This window comes from Gigantopelta aegis, chromosome 11 (assembly GCF_016097555.1).
Source record: "Gigantopelta aegis isolate Gae_Host chromosome 11, Gae_host_genome, whole genome shotgun sequence".
In the NCBI taxonomy this organism is placed as follows: Eukaryota; Metazoa; Mollusca; class Gastropoda; order Neomphalida; family Peltospiridae; genus Gigantopelta; species Gigantopelta aegis.
The window spans coordinates 21292126-21307060 of record NC_054709.1 but is presented as its reverse complement, the minus strand read 5'-3'; the positions used below and the strand labels follow the sequence as shown (position 1 = coordinate 21307060).

The 14935-nt window shown below is 36.2% G+C and overlaps 2 long non-coding RNA genes across 2 annotated transcripts; both read right to left on the bottom strand.

Moving 5' to 3' along the window:
* Positions 1 to 420: 420 nt before the first annotated feature.
* On the bottom strand, positions 421 to 4582 carry LOC121384960. The gene is made up of 3 exons (XR_005959484.1): positions 4449 to 4582; positions 2301 to 2399; positions 421 to 1051 (listed from the first exon to the last, which is right to left on the bottom strand). It is a non-coding gene; the product is annotated as an uncharacterized LOC121384960 (long non-coding RNA).
* A 1946-nt stretch (positions 4583 to 6528) lies between these two features.
* LOC121385583 lies at positions 6529 to 12795 on the bottom strand. Its single transcript, XR_005959550.1, has 3 exons — positions 12667 to 12795; positions 11465 to 11669; positions 6529 to 6853 (listed from the first exon to the last, which is right to left on the bottom strand). It is a non-coding gene; the product is annotated as an uncharacterized LOC121385583 (long non-coding RNA).
* Positions 12796 to 14935: the final 2140 nt, after the last annotated feature.

Genomic DNA, 14935 nt, shown 5'->3' with positions numbered 1-14935 from the left:
CAATAAAGGTCATGGTTTGTGCTATCCTGCCTGTGGGAAGCGCAAATAAAGATAAAGGTAATGAGAAGCAACTTTCAGTTTTAAATGATGTGCGTTGGGGTAAATTATAAATTTCCCATTATGGGGATTCCAAATATACAATATGTGGGTGGTGGGGTCTTGAAAAAAGTGCCTCCCACCACCTCCATACATTTATTTCTGGAATAGCTCTTTAAGAAAAAAAAACAATACCCGCCAAACCAACCAGACAATAATATCCATGCCACCATTATACCTCCAAGAATCTTAAGCATTAAACATATCTAAAATTTTGCAAGCAATACCCCTACTAGCTTTAGCCTGAACATGTTTCATTTATTTCACAAGACATGTATGGTTTAAATAAAATATTTTTATTTTTGTCGATATACTTCAGTTTTAGAAATTTATTCAACATTTCACCTATAGCGAACATTCCTTTCATCTCAATATCACTAATACCCGTAGATTGGAAATTTGGGCAGCACTTCCATTAGCTGAAAGGCTTTATATACATTTTTTTTAAATTTAATTTTTAAAAAACAATAATAAATCTTCAATTAATGCTGCAGACCTCAACAATAACAAAGGCAGAAATCCCCATTAGGATTTTGATAAAATTCAAACTCGGCAAAACACTAAAAAAAAACACCGTTTTTTTTAAATAATAAAGGTCCTGGCCTTTAAAATAAAATTCAAATTGATACCACTTACAGCCTTTAAAAATAGTTTTACTTAAGATTGTGCTGAACACCAATGGATTTTGACAAAGTTCAAATCTTTCATGTGAACCAAAAGTAAAAATAGCATGTGACTTACAATAATATACATGTTTATTTGGAACAATATTTGCCCAAAACCCATTTCTAAAATTAGCCCATTGAACATCCCTTGCAGATCAATTCCCTGGCAAAACTGACCTTCTTGTAGTTGGAACTACCAGGCTGGTTTGGAGCGTTCCTTAAGAGGTCACCTATTTCAGTCAGTATATCACTGTCCATGAATGCTGACTCTGAGGATTTCTTTACTGCTTCTGCGAAAGAAAGACTCATGGTTATATAGAAGAATAATGCACAATAAACTTTGAATCTTTAAAATAAAAAATAAACACAAGGGTAATTAATATAATACTAATCACATTAATACACTCATACATAGATAGTTTAAAGTTATAAAAGTTTAAAGTTTTTGTTTTGTTTAACGACACCACTAGAGCACATTGATTTCTTAATCATTGGCAATTGGGTGTCAGACATTTGGTCACCGTGACACATACATTTTTCCATTAGTAGTAAGAGATCTTGTATATGTACTTTCCCATAGACAGGGCAGTACATACCACGGCCTTTGGTATACCAGTCATGGGGCACTGGTTGGGTAAAAAAAAAGCGCCCAATCAGAGAATTGGGTCCACTGAGAGGATTCGATCCTTCGACAGAAGAATTTCAAAGCGAGTGCTCTACCAAGTGAGCTAGTTCCCGCCCCTCATACATATATAGATGGATACATACATACATACATACATACATACATACATACATAGATAGATACATACATACATACATACATACATACATACATACATACATAGATACATACATACATACATACATACATACATACATACATACATAGATAGATACATACATACATAGATAGATACATACATACATACATACATACATACATACATAGATAGATACATACATACATACATACATACATACATACATAGATACATACATACATACATACATACATACATAGATAGATAGATACATACATACATACATACATACATAGATACATACATACATACATACATAGATACATACATACATACATTCATTCTTAAATACATAGATAGATAGATACATACATACATACATAGATACATACATACATACATACATACATTCATTCTTAAATACATACATAGATAGATAGATAGATAGATACATACATACATACATACATACATACATACATACATATATACATACATACATACATACATACATACATACATACATACATACATAGATAGATACATACATACATACATACATACATAGATACATACATACATACATACATACATACATACATAGTTTTAGTTTTGTTTAACGACCCCACTAGAGCACATTGATTTATTAATCATCGGTAATTGGATGTCAAACATTTGGTCATTATGACACGTAGTCAGAGGAAATCCGCTACATTTTTTCATTAGTAGTAAGGGATCTTTTATATGCACTTTCCATAGACAGAACAGTACATACCACAGCCTTTGGTATACCAGTCGTGGGGCACTGGTTGGAACGGGAAAAAGCCCAATCAGAGAATTGGGTCCACCGAGCGAATTCGATCCTTCGACTGAGCTAGAAAAAAAAGAAAGAAATGTTTTATTTAACGACGCACTTAACACATTTATTTACGGTTATATGACGTCAGACATATGGTTAAGGACCATACAGATATTGAGAGGGAACCTGCTGTCGCCACTTCATGAGTGCGAGTGCGAATAATTTTAACATGCTCACATACCACTAGAGTTTCGAGCATGTCCGTCCCGGGGCCTGTATCTGGATAGCCAGTGACTTCCTCCGGGACAGAAATCTAAAAATTAAATAGTGGGAATTGACTGCTCGGCCGAATATTTATATAATTTGGAGCATTTTAGAAGGACAGTCCAAAAATAAATAAGAGAAAGAAGAGAGGATCGGACTATTTAATAATATTTTTGACATAAAATTTGGAACGAAGGTCTAAAAGTTTAAAGTCCGATCTATATGGTCCGGGCCAGGGGGGGAGGGGTAATTTTGAGGTGGGCGGAATTTGGAATACGAATTTAGTAGTTAGGTCAAAGACCGAAGACCAAAACGTGCTACAAAAATTTAAGTCCAAACAATAAAATTAGAGTGCTCGACCGAAAAGGTTTTAAGGTGATTTGAGCAATTTAGACGGGCTGCCAAAATAAACTGCGTCAGACTGTTTACAAAGAAAAAAAAACAGAAAAAAAAAACCCCATACAATTTTGAACTGCGGCCAAAAATGTTTTTAAAGTCCAACTGAGCCCTAAAAAAGGAAGTACATGTCCTAGGAGAGGGTACGCAGCGGAACTCATGGCGAGTTGATGGGATGATCGGCTCGGAACTTCGGGAAGAAGTGAGGCAGGTCGATGTAGCACTCTCCCCGAAGTATTGCTGAGTAGTCTTCCGGAAGTATCAGCTTGATAATCCGATGGACGATTGGATTATCCATGTCTGATTTCAGTAAGCCTTGCCGGTACATCCCGTTCCGCTCCGACGTCAGGTAGTAGGTACGACTTCCCTCGACGTACTGGAACTGGTACCGCCCTTGACCAGTTGGTGTTGGTCTCCAGCTCTTGGTGACGAAGGGGGCCTGGCAGCTGAGAGGTCGCAATGAACTCCCCCTTCACACAGTTGCGGTACCGTCCAGGAAGCTTGTTGCGTGCGATCTGCCAAGTCGTGGGCTGTGTGTCGGACAAGTCCTGGACCGACACCTTCCTCTTCTTGGCTTCACGCACTGCAACCGCTGTCGCAACAACTCGTGGAGACGCCGGTGGATTGGTTGGTGCGGACGACACTTTTCCTGTTTCCATCGGCGTTGGTGCTGCAGGGGGAGGGGCCGCCACTGCCGGTTTAGCCGACAGCTTTGGCTCCCCCTTTGCCGCTCCTGGCATCTGCTGCTTCCGAGTAGTGGGGGACGGCGACGCAGAAGGGGCCGCCGCCGGCAGTTGAGCTGCCGGTTTTGGCTCCCCCTGAACCGCCCCTGCCGGTCTCGTCTTCTTCTGTGAAGCAGGAGGGACCGCCCCTGGCGGTTGAGCCGCCCGGTTTGGTCCCCCCCCCCCCCCCTGAGCTGCCGTGGGACGACGTCTCCTCCTACTTCCCGATCTCTTCTGTTTATTGTCACCATAATACAAGGTGACAATAGCCGTGCTCCCATTGTGTTCAACACGATACTTGGCTAAGCGGCTAAGCTCGTGCAGCACAGCCCCAAGGGTGGGGGGGGGGGGGGGGGGGGGGGAGAGAAACCTCGACGTTTGCTAAACACAACTTCATGAGCTACTCTTTTCGATTAGCAGCAAGGGATCTTTTATATGCGCCATCCCACAGGGTAGTACATACCACAGCCGTTGAAATACCAGTCGTGGTGCACTGGTTGGAACGAGAAATAGCCCAATGGGCCCACTGACGGGGATCGATCCCACACCGACCGCGCATTGAGAGAGCGCTTTACCACTGGGCTACGTCCCGCCTCACCAACTCAGCTAGATCCTGCGCCTCATACATAGATAAATAGATAGATATATAGATACATACATACTTACATACATACATACAATAAATCAAATAATCAATTCTGTAGGCATAGTTTTCAATAGGACACAGCAGAATAAGACTCACCCAGAACTACTTTGCAAACTGTGCTGTTTTTAAAGGCCAATTTCCCCTTATGTCCTACAACACTGTATCTGTTCGTCAGCATGTTCGTCATTACGGATCTCATCATACATGGACATATTTTCCCGAGGTCACTGCCTCCTGGTAGACTAGCCAGACTGTGGGAAACGTGATTATATTAACTGTTCTGTGTAAAAGGAGATATCAGTCATCACATTTGGACCCCCCCCCCCCCCCCTTTTTGAAAACCGACCGTAACTTTTAAGGGGAAACGTGATTATATTAACTGTTCTGTGTAAAAGGAGACATCAGTCATCACATTTGGACCCCCCCCCCCCCCCCCCTTTTTGAACCGACCGTAACCTTTAAGGGGAAACGTGATTATATTAACTGTTCTGTGTAAAAGGAGACATCAGTCATCACATTTGGACCCCCCCCCCCCCCCTTTTTGAAAACCGACCGTAACCGTGATTATATTAACTGTTCTGTGTAAAAGGAGACATCAGTCATCACATTTGGACCCCCCCCCCCTCCTTTACGAAAACCGTAACCTTTAAGGGGAAACGTGATTATATTAACTGTTCTGTGTAAAAGGAGACATCAGTCATCACATTTGGACCCCCCCCCCCCCCGACCGTAACCTTTTGATTATATTAACTGTTCTGTGTAAAAGGAGACATCAGTCATCACATTTGGACCCCCCCCCCCCTTAACCTTTAAGGGGAAACGTGATTATATTAACTGTTCTGTGTAGGATAATGTAAAGGAGACATCAGTCAATAATATGATGGGAAATACTTTTAACAAATGATATTCACCAGTGACATATTTTAAAACAACCGTATTCATAGTTTGTTTATTTATAAAACGTTGGTACCGAGTAGTTATGGTGACCGGAAAAATACCTTGCAAGGGACATAACTTCTCTGGAATACCTTGCAAGGGACATAACTTATCTGGACGTACACGCCACTAATGGTAGTTGTGTTTCTTGATAATAGCTGTATACTTCCGTAAATGATATATAAATAACGTGGTAGACGTTCAGTAAAGCTTTTATAAGTTTAATTAATACCAAATTAGTTTGTTTTTGAAGAATAAATCACATTGAAAAAATATTGAGCAAATGAGGACCAAAACGTTTTTGTACAATGTTCAACAGAAATAAAAATAATATAATATACAGCCATTAGCCAAACGTTTTCAGTGATACAGTTGTAGAACACAATTGCACACTGGTTCAAAATGTACTCCTTTTTTTCTCACTCTCTTTCACTCTTTTTTTTTTTTGGGGGGGGGGGGGGGGGGGGGTCTTTGGAACACTGAGTGTGAACAAAAGAAATTGTAGATTTTTTTTACATAAATTAAAATCCAATATAGTAATTGGCCAAAAATTTCAATATTAGTCATTTTTGTTGCATTTGTATACACTAACAAATTATTGAGTGACAGTCACTGTGTGGCAAAAACATGTTGCATAGTGTTTCAGAAATTGATATGTAATACACCAACATGGCCAAATGTATGTCTTTTATCATACTGTACTCCTTGATTGTGAGATACTCGTATGATTTTTGCTAACAGACTGATATGAACATTTTGATATTGATCATGAGGGATTCACTGCAAATTTCTCAAGCAACTAATAATTAAACAACATACTTCTATATTCATGATTAGCTTGTATTATTTTGTTTGTCATTGTTGTACCTGCACTTGTATGTATTTTGCAAAATACACATTGGTGCTTTTCAAACAAACTATTTAAGATACGAACATCAGGAATATAATCATATTTAATGTTCAAGACAAAAAGTTTAACATATTATTTAAAATGACAAAACAATTGTTCATACATACAACTAGCAAAACTGTGATTCTTGTTTTTCATTTCTGTTTACTACTAAAAACATGCTTGTTTTATTTTTTTGAGGTATTGAAACTATTTCCCTCGTTCCAGCCAGTGCACCACAACTGGTATATTAAAGGCTGTGTATGTGCTATCCTGTCTGTTGGAAAGTGCATATAAAAGATCCCTTGTTGCTAATGGAAACATGTAGCAGGTTTCCTCTGTAAGACTATATGTCAAAATTACCACGTCTGAAATCTAATAGCCGATGATTAATAAATCAGTGTGCTCTTGTGGTGTCGTTAACCAAAACAAACTTTAAACTTTGAAACCATTTTTATTTGTTCATCCTGTAATGTTGTCTTAAGTCATAATAACTAGGACTTTAAAATAATTCTGATATCAAAACTCGATTCATAATCTTGTAACATGATGCTTTCACAATCAACTGCTGCTTGTAAACGGTCTTTCAGCAAACTGAACCAGCTAAAAACAAAGCAAACAAATAGAATGTCTCAGAAAACTCTTCAGTCTCTGCTGTGCATTATGCTTCTTGGCCCTGAAATAGAAAGTTTTGATCCAGAAGAAAGTATTCAACACTAGATTGAGTGTGCAAAATGTATACACCATGTAAATGGACACAGTCTTCCTACTGTGAATTCCTGTGGTGGCCATGTGGAAGAGTTGTTGGAACTTGATTAATTATTTTTGACCTTTGGATAAATTTAATGACATGGTTTATATTCTTGTGTGTTTTATGCTCTTGCTTGTCTGGCCTAAAATGAAAGTTACAACATGATTTAATTGTTTGTTTCATTTTACTGTTATATTTGTAAATTTGTAATGTTACAAATTATATAAAAATTCCAGTTATAATTGATTAGGAATTTGGGCTAATGCTTTCTCCTGGTGGGCTAGTGGTTTTTGCAAACCCACTAGCCCTGTGGCTAGTGACCTTTCAAAACATTTGTCATATTCGGTCTTGTTTAATGCATGTTTTATGTGTGTGTGTTGTGTGTGTGTGTGTGTGTGTGTGTGTGTGTGTGTGTGTGTGTGTGAATAGCTATATATAAATTACTGTGTGCAACCGAATTGCAAATGCATGTACTGTTGGTGATGCGAAAGTCTTTCAGCTCAATAAATACATACATAAATGTTTAATTTGTCCCATAGTATGGTTTCACATTATGTAGACATATATACCAATAAATAAACAGTTTAGTAAATTTGTATGAGTATTAGTAAATTTTATCACCAATTATTTATATATCCTTAGTAGAAATAATATATATATAATTTGATTATTAATATGTAGCAACACTATAAGAAGTTTTCACTTTTCGACATTTCACATACACAATTTTGGCAGACGGGTCACATGTTTGACAGGGAGCTAAAAATACAGGGAGTGACTAAACATATTGAAATTATGAGGATAGTTTGATGAGATAACAAATAAAATTGTCATATTTTTTGTTTTTTGTTATACTGCTTCGTTTTAGTGTGATAAGGTGAAGACGCGTTTTTGCCAAAACCTCGAAATTAGCCTATGCAATACCTGTGAAATCGTCATTTTTCCGACTATAAAAAAAGAGGTTTTTCTATGAAAAATTAAAACTTTTTGTTTATTTTCCTTCTAATTAGGTCCATTTGCTTCAGTTTACATAAAAAAAAGTTTTTAAAAACGTATTTAAAAAAATGCTTGCTCTATGCTAGTCAAATGTAGATATTATACAAAGTAATTAAAGAACTTACATTTTCAAAGTCAAATATATAATACCGTATACGCAAATATGTTCGCGAATAAAATATACCGCGAAAATCGCGAACACGTTGATAGCACTGCGAATTTAATTACGCGCGAACTTATTTCCGATTTGGTATAATATTATTTACCTTATAATATATAGTCTTATCTCTACATAGAAAAGGCATGCAACTTGGTACTCATCTAGGCGGAAGTGACCTTTAATATTCCAGGTCAACCTCGTCAACCAATGGGATAATTTTGTGTTAGCACCGTCACATCAACGTAAAGATGAGTAATGAACAAGTGGTACATTTGTTTTTCATTATCTAATGTGATGGTATGTGGTGAACAATAGAATTATTTCATAACATGTTGCTTTATAACCTAATTTAGTCTATATTTTTATACTGGTGTTGGGTTTTTTACTGCAAGGAAATACCTTGAAATGCCACAACAGCGTTAATTGATTTTCAGTAGCGTACTTTGTAGAGTTTACTTTGTTATTTCTTTATTTGCGCGCGCGCGTGTGTGTGTGTGTGTGTGTGTCATTGCAAAAATTATCATTATCATTTCCATTAGTATTATTAGCATTTATTAGTATTGTTAGCATTTATTCAAAACGGTCCCGTTTTACGTCCTCGTAAGGCAGTGTTAGACACAAATGTACGACGTATACTTGTTTATATTGTTATATTAATATTTATTTTTGTGCTAGGCCAAAGAAATAAAATTATAAAAAGTAAATAAAATACATTTTTAAAATGTGTGTGTGTGTGTGTGTGTGTGTGTGTGTGTGTGTGTGTGTGTGTGTGTGAATGTGTAAAAACTTCATATTTTTTGCATACGTACTTTATGGATGGCCCCAGAATGGAAAACTTGTTTAATGCAGTAGTGTAGTACCATGAACATATTCAGTAGCTTTTATAATTTTTTATAATTTTACACTTTTCGAAATTTCCATGAACATTACATAATTGTGTCATTTGCATACTGACATTAATTTACACATTTATACGTTATTTAATACATAATTATTCACATATTTTTATTTGTTTTAATTCAATTTTTGTTTGTTTATTTCTGTATTGAAATAATTTATTTATATATATTTCATCATTAATATCATTATCACACATCGAATTCACTGGAAGTTATGCCTAAAGTCAAGCAAGATACCGAAACACATTTGTTTTTATGGTATTATTTTTACCTTGTGTAGTGTGAATAAATTATTGTATGAATAAGAATATATATATATTACAAGGGCTAATTAAGGATTTTTAACAGGGTTGGGTTCCATAATTATGAAAAGGGCAACTGAAGGGAGCGACATATCTTGGGGGGGGGGGGGTCTGGGGCCATGCCTCCTCAGGAAATGTTTCAAATATATATGCCTAGAGACGCCTTTTCGAGGCAATATAGTGTTACTTTGCTACTGTTCTGTTTGGAACTCCTTGTGTGATAATTTCTTATGTTTAACAATTATAAAAGATGATTTAAAATTTGCCCAATTCTGAATAACGACATTTATTCCTATTAGTAATACTACCAAACACTTAGGCATACATATAGGGTTGCAAACGATCCATTAAGCATTTTTACACGGAGCACAGCTAATTTTGAGGGTAGAATGATGGAAATACATGTAAAACGTTTCTCATATTAGCACATTTTGGCCGAATATCTCGATCACTTTTAGTCCGATTTTGAGTTTCTGTTCCAGCATTTTTGAGGTAGTTGCACCTTCCGCTCCTGTCCCCGTCTCACAAGCATATGTTTAACTGGAACGCAATAAGTTAGAAACCTCAATTCCATTGCTTGTGACACCGCCACTGGCGTAGCCATGGTTGAAATTTGGGACGGTGTGTTCATATTTGCAGTTATAAACACGATGAATTTTTTTTTCGCAACCCTAAACTGATAAACAGTGGTTGAAATAATAAAACATTTTTTAGGGCAAAGTGATTTCGGCCTTGGGTTTGAAGAAATGTTTGGGAGCATCAAGACAACTGGTCAGCACCCATTACTCTTTTTCTCGTTCCAGCCAGTGCACCATGACTGGTATATAAAAGGCCGTGGTATATATCTTATCTGGTGGTGGAAATAAAAGATCCCATGCTACTAATGGATAAATGTACTTGGTTTCCTCTCTAAGACTCTGACTGTCAAAATAAAAAAATTGACATCCAACAACCGATGATTAACAAATCAATGTGCTCTAGTGGTGTTGTTAGAAATGTATTATTCACCCTACACATAAATAAAACTTTATAGGGGGTGGGGTCAGATCATGCTCGCCTACACACAAAAAAATGCTCAAGGGAAGGTTCGACCCCGAAAACCTGTGCACACGCGCCTGCGTCAGACGTAGCTAGAGCAAAACAGACGCATGATTTCCTTTTTCGTGAGTACAACAATTATATACACCAGTGAATCGATTTAATATTTTTTTCAAGATGAAATATTTAAAACTATACACTCACCATGCTAAGCTTTAGTCTGTCGTCTGCTTTGTATTCAGCATTAACTCCGTGATTAAGGCCTAATTAATACCACGATAGCACATTATTTTGCATTATTTTGATTTAAGTTGTATATTACAAATATTAAAAACATGTAATTTAAAAGTTATTGTCAATATATATGTAATATATTATATTATTTTATTTTATTTTATTTAAGAATTTTGAGCCGCGGCCGAAAAATTTTATTTTATTTTATTTTATTATTTTATTCCAGTACTAATGTCGCTATACCTGTTCGGTACTTTTGGCTTCTTCTGTTCACTTTTTATTATTTTGTACGATCTTTTTCCGGCGTTATTTATTTAATTTCTGATTGGTTGACCTGAAAGGTTAAACTTTACTTCCGTCCGAGATGGTCGGAGTTGCAAACCTTCTTCTTTTTATGGTCCTGATGAAGTGTTTTTAATACCTGATTATATCAAAGTCATACGGTATTTTTCAAGAAGCATATGATACAAATTAAGCTGTAAAAGTATTTTTTTACTTTTTTTTTACATTTTTCTCATGTTGTTTCGTGTTTTAAAATTTGCATTATGGGCGGGGTAAAATCCTCATTTCGTCATGGCCGGGAATAAAACGCGAATCAAAATACTTAGGATAGGGTGCTGTTAAAAAAAAAAAAGTACTGAATGTTTATCGGACATTGGGCTTTTAATCACAGTGACTAACTCAATGCAGCAACCACCGTATCATGTACTAGTGTCATTTGGAAATGGTTTATTATCCTGTCATCAAGTACCTATGGTTCTATACCGAAAAGGGAAATACGATGGTTTCACAATTCATGTCATTATCATCATCTCTATATGTTTGTGACATTTGTGAAGAAAAAAGAGTCTTTTCCTCAGTGTTAAATGTTTGTGGTATCTATATATAAACAAATAAAAACCAGTACAATTTTTTTTCTGAATGTCCCATCATCCAGTTGATCTTCGAAGTCTTGTAATTCTTCGATGGTGTCGATGCGCAACTTCCATGTTTCAGGCAAAAGTGATTCAATCATCTCTTGGCAATTATATCATCATGATCAGCCTGTTTTGCAAGTAGAATATCCTTTATCTCTTTAACATATGACTCAAGATCTTAAAGCTTGTAAAGTACTGAAAAATAAACAACTTTATTGCTATATGGATCGTAGGTCTAGAATGTTGGCCAAATTTAAGCTGAACACTTATTTTTTTAAATGTTTGTTTTGTCACTAAAGTATTTCACACACAAAATGCAATTTTACCAGTGTGTACATATATACAGAACTTCACAAATTTTGTTTTCGCTTTCTTTTTATTGCCGACGTCAATATCGGTTTCTTTGGTCCATAAATGCCCAAAATGTGGTCAATAATTGTTTTATTACATAATGTCATCCATAAGACTCGTACATTCCTGCTGTGTTTATCAGAATCGAACATAGGCACTTGATGACAATGATTTAATTATTTTCAATATACCACAATATACCCCCCCCCCCCCCCCCCCCCCCCCCCCCCCCCCCCCCCCCCCCCAAAAAAAAAAAAAAAAAAAAAAAAAGAATCCTCTAAGATAAAAAAGATAAAGATAAAAAGATAAAACTTTACTGCATATAAACATTCCACATACGGAACTGGATGCACAACATATGCACAAACAAGAAACAAACAAACATCATACTATTCTAATGACTAAATAAGGACTAATTATGGGCTATACATGTATAGTCGTGAACAAATTTGCATACCGCACCAGCACAGGCTGGATTTTGGTTTCGCATAATATATAGGGCCTATACATTTTTCTTGCTGGGCTACTCATAGCTTATATACAAACCCCTAAAAGTGTTGCTATGGTCAAAGAGAATGAAAAGAAGAAGAAAGATAATAATATTTACAATAATTATTAGAAAGCTTGTTTTATTTCCATAAATTAGCGTCCCAACAACTAACACGTAGCCTGTATTGGTACAAGCGTTTTCCCAACACTGAACGCAAAATTATAAATTTGAAAACAGACTTGAAATAATTGAACAATAATTAATTAAACGTTTTAAAATCTCTAAACTGGTTTATAAAGATGCTATAAAATGTCAAATGTAGATATTATACAAAGTAATTTAAAAACTTACATTTTCAAAGTTAGGTGTATAATCTAATGCGCTACGCCATTCATGCAGTGTGTAAAGCGGTTTTGCGTTTCATACTAGCATGAAACTCAAAAAATTTCACGTTCAATTCTTAAATGAAATCGAAATACGCCAATACTTACAATTTCCCGCAATGCATTAAAACTGATGGGATTTAGTGACGTGACGTCACGTAATCCTATGACGTTGTATGACACGCAGAGGAATGCGGAAATAAACAATTTTTATTCAGTCGATTTTTCGTCAAGTACCACGGAAATAGAGTGCTATGCTACAATATTTCTTTAAAAAAACCCAGTTATGTGCATTCATAATCAGAAGAAAAAAACTTCCAATAATAGTTTTACATTGAAGGTTTTCCAGAGTTCTGAAAACGAAAGTGTCGTGACCTTAGTTTATTGTTATTTGGGATATACCATCGATGTCCCAAACTGCGTTCACCTAACGACAAAAACATGAATACGATATTTACGGAAATACTATGTTACAGTTTTCAGGTACGATACGTGAAACAAAATAAATTGCAATCAGTTAACGTGAAAAAGCAACAATGTAGACGTAAAACAAATCCATTCTAGTAAATAAAAGTGAAGCACCCAATCTAATTAAAATTAGCTCCACTATTACATGTGGATCTAACAGCAGCCCGTTGGAGCACATGTCCAGTTGACCTTTCATTCGATCAATCAAAACCTTACTTGCAAAATCATGCCAGTGATTTGAAAAGAATTTGAAAACATTCAGGATTATGTCGAGGGTATACGAAATGATTCGGGTGAATTACGAAGTATGCCGGAAACTAATTGCAATATAAAATTTTATATAAAATTCGCTTCAAGACGAAACAAAAAACCGTGATGGTATAGCCATAAAATCTGTTTATACTAGTATACAATCCAGAGTTTATTACTGCACTTTTCCCGGGGTTTTTCAATGTTGAAATAGACCGACAAGTTCACCTATTGCATAAATAAGTCTCTCCCGGTATTTTTAGAATTTGTATGCTCCCGAATAACGCTATAAAAGGCGAAGTCTAATTGGTCGATATTAAAATTGTTATTTATAGATGAAATGTCACCTTGACATGGGAGTCCACGCAATGTTGTTAGATCCACTGGTAGACCCAGTAGAGTTATTTTAATCAGATTGTGAAGCACCCTCCAGTAAACAGGAAAGAGTGCAACATTTCTAACTGCGTTCAGGCGCATGCGTTTGTAAAAAATATCGTACCGCGCATGTGCGGTTCGTCAATTCATTTTTAAGGCAACTACATGAAAAATATATGTTCCTTAAATATGCACAGTTGACGAACACGTTGTTTAATATTGTTTTAAAAGGAAATATTCAGTTTGTCGAGCGTTCTGGCCCGGTCCGCTTTTTACCAACACATATCGCTAACACTTGAATAGTTTGTAAAATATATTTTAAAAATTCTAATGAATTGATTTTTAATTAACACAATTTATATATTCAAAGTTATTTACGATTGGTATGAATGGATTATGAATACTATTCACTACAGTAGAGGCACAAAAATGTAGCATACATTTTGCAGATTGAATATAATAACTGAAAAGAAATTCTAACAACAGGGGACTTAAAAATCATAATTAAATGATTTGGCCTTATTGGTCTGGCAAGTGTGAGGTCACGTGGCACGCACCGAATGTTAATTCATCTTCCTCCATTTTAAGTCAGTTTCTACGAGCCATGTGGACCCGATATAGGTAATTTTATCGAATAAACAAAAACGACTTAGTAAAATTAATAATTTTAGGGGTTTGTACAGTTTGGTATTTAGATACATACTTGTCTGAACTTTATTGGTAATGAAAATGATCCTGAACTGTGAAGAAAAACCTCATAAATGAAAACCGGCCTCGGTGGCGCAGTGGTTAAGCCATCGGACTACAGGCTGGTAGGTACAGGGTTCGCAGCCCGATACCGGCTCCAACCCAGAGCGAGTTCTTAAGGGCTCAATGGGTAGGTGTAAGACCACTACACCCTCTTCTCTCTCACTAACCACTAACCAACTAACCCACTGTCCTGGACAGACAGCCCAGATAGCTGAGGTGTGTGCCCAGGACAGCGTGCTTGAACCTTAATTGGATATAAGCACGAACATAAGTTGAAATAAAATGCAGTAAATGAACGACTAGCAGACGACGACAAATCGGATGTTGATCGATTCCACTTGACAAGATGAGCAGATGGCTTCACACGTTTTCGTGTATGTTTTTATTTTTCCTAA